Source organism: Dipodomys ordii, unplaced genomic scaffold (assembly GCF_000151885.1).
Source record: "Dipodomys ordii isolate 6190 unplaced genomic scaffold, Dord_2.0 Scaffold26, whole genome shotgun sequence".
NCBI lineage: Eukaryota > Metazoa > Chordata > Mammalia > Rodentia > Heteromyidae > Dipodomys > Dipodomys ordii.
The window spans coordinates 2,492,547-2,498,751 of NW_012267242.1; the positions used below are offsets into that span (position 1 = coordinate 2,492,547).

The 6,205-nt window shown below is 43.3% G+C and overlaps 1 long non-coding RNA gene across 1 annotated transcript in view; it reads right to left on the reverse strand.

Moving 5' to 3' along the window:
• The window catches only part of LOC105984861, a 24,565-nt gene that overhangs the window by 17,210 nt on the left and 1,150 nt on the right, over window positions 1-6,205 (reverse strand). Inside the window, exon 2 of the long non-coding RNA XR_001175017.1 lies at window positions 2,638-2,642. This is a non-coding gene — a long non-coding RNA (uncharacterized LOC105984861). The remainder of the gene's footprint in view (window positions 1-2,637; window positions 2,643-6,205) is intronic.

Below are 6,205 nucleotides of genomic sequence, written 5' to 3' on the forward strand. Positions count from 1 at the left end.
GAGTCTCACAGACTTTCCTGCCTGGGCTGGCTTTGAACCGTGATCCTCAGATCTCAGCCTCCTGAGTAGCTAGGATTACAGGCGTGAGCCACTGGTGCCCGGCCTTTTTACCTTTCTTTATTAGAACCAGAAGTGGGATCCCAATCTAAAACTTGGGATCTTCTCATCATGATTTGGTCATAAATGACATGGAACTATATACCACAGACTAGAAAGATAGACACTCTGGTCATTTAGTGATAAAAACATTTGACAAAGTATTTGCAGTAGCTGGGTGCTGATGGCTACACTTCTAGCTACTTAGTTGGCTAAGATCTGAGGATCATGGTTTGAGGCCAGCTTAGGCAAGTAAGTCTATAAGACTCTTATTTCCAATTAGACACCAAAAAAGCTGGAAGTGGAGCTGTGGCTCAAGTGGTAGAGCACTAGCCTTGAGGAAAAGGAGCTGAGAGAGAGAGCCCAGGCCCTGAGTTCAAGCCCCATGAATGGCACAAAAACAAAACAAAACAAAAACTATTTACAGCAATTAGCTAGTCAGATCAAGTGCCTACGACAAACCATATTACTTTAAAGGACATGGATCAAGGTGCATTGTACTAATAAATTAACATGTTGAATTGAAACCCTTTATACCACTACCTAAAGATAATTTTTAAATATGAAGGACATTGGCTGAAAGAGCCAGAAGGCTAGTGTTTGTTGGTTTAGAAAAGTTTTTAATGAAGACTTTAAATAAAGAGATGATTATTCTGCTTCCCTCCTCTTTCCGATGATCTGAATAAAGAGGATACCCAGAGAAATCTGAAAACTATTAAGAATGGCATAGTCTCTTAATGTTTGAACCACTGAATATAGGAAATCTACTCTACCAACTTGCTCACCTCCCAGAGTGAGCAAACTCCCCATCCATATTTTATAGGATCTGTTTGTTATAGCATCTAATATACATTTAATTTCATCTGATCATAGTTTTATTTTTCATTTTTCTAGTACTGGAGATTGCACTTCTGGTTCTTGGCTAGACAGATGTCATACCACTTGAGCCAAAAAAAAAAGTCCTTTTGCTTTTAGCTTAATGTTCATGCTGGCTTTGACCACATTGACTTTGAACTGTAATCATCCTCACGAATAGCTGGAATCACAGGTATATACTGCCACATCCTTGCTAATTTTTCAATTGTTTGTTTTGGTAGTGCTGTGCTTTGAGCTCAGGACATTCCCCTGGCTTATCACTTGAGCCATGTCTTCAGCTGTTTTGTACTATGAGGTTTTTGGTGTTTTTTTTTTCTTCAGGAAAGATCATGATTTTCATCTAAGGTTAACTTTGGACTAATGTACTCTATTCATAACCCCCTGTATAGTTAAAATCACAAGATACAACATCTGGCTTGTTTTCTTGAGATGCATGGTGGGGGAAGGGTGTCTCCCCCTCCTTTTTTTTTTGCTTAGGTTGGCTTTTAACTGTGATCCTCCTGATCTCTTACATTCTAAAGTAGCTGGATTATAGCTTCTGGCTTGGATTTGAGATAAGACCTCACTAACTTTTCCCTGGGCTGATCATAAGGTGCTAATTGTCTGTCTTTGTCTCTGGATTAGCTGGTAATACAGATGAGTGCCACTATGCCTGGCTATTGATCATATTATTTAGCTCTAGTTGGTTCTTTTCCAACTCTAATTTGTCAACTTTTTTTCCTGTTCACAGTTTATGTTTTTAATTCTCTTTTATTTCTATAAACACATGAGAACAATTAACTTATCAAGAGGAAAGGTTTATTTTGTTTGATGGTTTTGGAGGTTCTAGTCCTTGACATGGTAGAAAAATTGCTTTCAGGCCTTTATTAAGTGCAAAGCGGGGGTAGTAGAGCATTTTTCTTAGAATAATGCCAGGATTGTTAAATGATTGACAAAATATAAGTGTTGGTAATTAGTGAAAATGTCATTTCACTGAAGTCATTTTAACACAGTACTTTTTTTTTCCTGCCAGTCCTGGGGTTTGAACTCAGGGTCTAGGCACTATCCCTGAGCTTCTTTTGCTCAGGGCTAATTCTCTTGAGCCACAGCACCACTTCTGGCTTTTTCTGTGTAGCTTATTGGAGATAAGAGTCTCATGGACTTTCCTGCCTGACTTTGAACTGTAATCCTGAGATCTCACCCCCTTGAGTAGCTAGGATTACAGGCATGGGCCGCCAGTACCTGGCAAACATTTAGGTTTTTTTGTATTGTTGGTTGTGGGGTTTGAACAAGCACAATTCTTTTTTTACTTACTTCTCTCATCAGGCCAATCTTTGAACACCTGGGCTAGCTGAGTGATTGCATTAGGTACTTACTCACTGTGACAAAATGCCTGACCAAACAACTTAACAGAGCAAGAATTTGGCTCACAATTTTAAAGGTTTCAGTCCATGGTTGCTGGCCCTATGTGCTTAAGCAAAGCATCCTGGAGGTAGGTGTGTGAGGCAGAGGATATTCTTCACCTCATGGTGGACAGGAAGCTAGATTGAGGAAGAAACTGGAGACCAGGCATAACTTTCAAAAGCATGCCTCTTTGGGGCCTATTTCCTCCAACTATATCCCATTCACTAGCTAGAACTAGTCACTCAACACATGGGTTCATGAGAAGACTTTTCACTTTTCAACCATAACTGTGGTATAATCAGCTGTTCATCATCACACACTTCTGGAAACTAAAGTCTAAGATTGCACTGGTAGGTCCAGATCCCTCTGAAAGCACTAGGGAAGGATCTGTTCCAGGTATTTCTCCTAGCTTCTAGGAGTTCCTTGGCTGTGGCAGTGGGGCTCCAATCTTCCCACGGAGTTCTGTGCTCATTTGGCTCTGCATCCAAAATTTCCCTTTTTTTTATGGAGACATCAATCTTATTGCCTTTGGAGCCCAGCCTTTTTTGGATGATCTCATCATAACTAATTACATCTGCAATGACAGTATTTCCAAATACGGTCACATTCTTCAGTACTAGTGGTTAGAGCTTCAACATATGTGTTTATCTGTCAAGAGTTGGGGAGAGGGGTGTAAAATTCGACCCATAATTGGGTGGGTTTTCCTCTGTGCTATCAGTAGAGGCAGAAGGAAACTGCCAGGTTCTGTGTGTGTCAACTGCTCCCTCCCTGGTTTTCCGTTTCCCTTCCATACACCCATGGCTTGATTTAAATGTTTGCCTCTTTCCCTGGAAAATTGGGAACATTATCTCTCAGGTAATGGAATAATGTTCCCAGATGTGCTAGGAACAGATGTTTCCAAATCTGTTTGGATAATGGCCTCAGTTTCAGAGTAAGATCCAATTCTATGTAGTAGGCTCATAAGCATGTGTTTATACAGACCTCATGTTATGGTTTGGATCTGAAATATTCCCCAAAGGACATGTGCTAGAATCTTGATTGCCAGGTGGTGGTGTTATTGAGGATAGGAGCTGGGTCTGGTGGAAAGGATGTTGTCACTAGGGTCATATCCTTGAAGGGAATAGTGGACTCCTGGTGCACTCTCTGTCTGTCTGTCTGTCTGTCTCTTTCTCTCCTGGAGGCCCTGAGGTGAGCAGCTTTGCTCCAACACTTGCTTCCCACCACGATGTTCTGCCTGCCTCCCATGTTGCCCTTGATCCGAAAGCAATGGGACCAAGCAACCATGGAATGAACTCTGAAACTTTAAGCCATTATCAATCTTTCCTCCTTATACATGCTGACAGAAACAAAATACCTCATCTCAAGTGTTGTGTCATTGCTGAATAATGCAACTTTGTCTTTCTGAATCCACAACATCCCTCTAGCATAACAGTGTATCTATTTTTGAGGTAAGGCGCAGAAACGTTAATTTATCCCAAATTGTAGCATGAGCAAGTGACAGAGCTAGAAATGCGGTCCATCTGAGTAGTATTTTGTTCTCCTACTTACCTTTGTGGTTCTGACAGCTGACACTTAAATAATGAGGTACAACTTGAACCCTGTTCTCATTCCAAGTCTCCCCACTACACTGCTCTCCCGAACTAGTTTTTTTTTTTCCTATGAATGGAAGTGACCATGACTTCTGAGGCTGAGCATGCAGTTACCATAGGCCCCTGTTCAAATCACAAATTGACCTTGTCCTATCACACATATGTACTATTGGAGCTTCCAGACCCCTAATCTACAGGATCTGGGTCCCAGTGAGAGTGTCATGTAATACAAAATATGCAAGGGAATGAAGAATTGGCTGGTGGTGCAATGCAACCCAGCTGTCCAATGCATAGGAATTCTGAACAAGAGTCCTTGTGACTGACAAAGCCTTCCCTGGGACTGCACAGTTCCTTCCAGGAGCCTCCCTACTGCTTCACTGGAAAAGAAGCTAGATCTTGGCTCTGTTTTCATAGGACACATCATTAGTTTTCCACCCATCCCAAGCCCTGCAAAAGAAGAAAACAGGCAACTGGAATATTGGAGATAAACAACAAAAGCTCCACCACCCCAGGGAGTCCTCGGTGTTCTAAGGCAAGAAGATAAAATAACAGCTCCATCTGGTACTCAGGTAAAGTAGATTCAAGCCTTGGTTTAACAAGGTGACTATAGATCTTTGGATTTGGCCTATATGGGGCAACAGGAAGTATTTCTGAAGAAAGTGACCATTGATGCTCTTTGATGTTCACTGGCTGGTCTGAGTGGTGAGAGTTGTTTTCTCCTGGGGTAATGTCAGGTTGAGTTCTTGTCCTCTGTATATAAAACCTCATTTTGAAACTCTAGAGCCCTGGACTGGAAAACTCCAGGGAAGAGGGAGAGAGTGATTTGAGGATAAATGCAAAATGAAGGAAGAATATTCATGAGGAAACAATAGATCGCTCTCCAAGGCATGACTTCTGTTAATCCAGAAATTAAAACTGTTGGGTGCACGTGCTGCAAACTTATAATCCTAGTTACTCAAGGAGGCTGAGATCTGAGGATTGAGGTTCAAAACCAGCCAGCGCAGAGAAGTCTGCAAGAATCAGGTTCCCTACCTGTGCCTGGGCACCATAGGGTACTTTTTGCTTGTTTTTGTTTTAGTTTCTGAGGGACAGGTCTCTTTAGTGCAGGTTAGCTTCAAGCCTGTGACCCTCCTGCCTTACCCTCCTGAGTTCTAAGATGATAGGCATGTACCATCACACCCAGATACCAAGACATTCTTAACCAAAGGTTCACAGTGTGGTCATAGGAGCTTCAACTTCTCAAAGTTGGCAAGCTGGGAGTTGAAAGAGAAAAAAAATAGTATGGCCAGGTTTCTAAGTGTCCACAAGAGATCAAGTTGGGCAACCACACAGCCTGGAACTGGAAGAATACTGGCAGAGTGAGGGTTCTACTCTAGTTTTTTTAGGAAGAGAAGCTGAGGCCCAGAGGAGATAAGCGATGTGTTCAGAGTCACACAGCTCAACAAGAGGCATGCCTAGACAGTAATCTGGTGCTTTTCCCACCTCACCTTGTTCTGTACTATCTTAAATAACTTTTAAAAATTTGAAGAAAGAGATGTTTCGTTGGTGAGTGTGGGAAGGCCATCCACTTCGTTGTCGTGGCTTTGAAGCATGCTGCCAGCTATTGGGGCCTGGCTGGACTAATTGTCCAATGTCAGGATGGGTTTTGGAGACACTTTATTATTAACCATAATTAATAACAGAGGATCTAAGATGAACTTGTAGCATCTTAAAAAAAAACCAGTTAATTTTATGCATAGATAGAAATAGCCCCTGACCAAAGCACCTGGCATTTCCAGGTCGGGACAGGCGACTTGGCTGACCAGTCCGCTCGAGGGACTGCTGTTCCAAGCACTAAGCCTCCCTTGACTCGTTTACTGATCCTCTGCTTCCCACAGTCGCAAACCCTCACCGTGTGGGAACTAGATATGAAGTCCCCCATGACAAACTCCAGCCTCAGCGGTGCAGGGGCTCCAGACAGACAGACAGACAGACAGACACACACACACACACACACACAGATCTCGGATTTCTCGTGGCCGGCCCAGCTTCCTTTTACTCCAGACCCCGCCCGCCCGGGAAGCCCTGGAACCAATCAGAACGCCGGGGGAGCTCCGGGTTGTAGAATCCCGAGCCCGAGCCCCGCCCTTCTTTGTTGCGGCGGCCAATGGACGCATTCAGAACATCGGCGGCTGCCCGGGTGACTCGGTTATCTGTCACAGAATAACATTCGAGAATGGGACATGGAATGAGGCGACAATCGCCGCCGCCGCCGCCGCCGC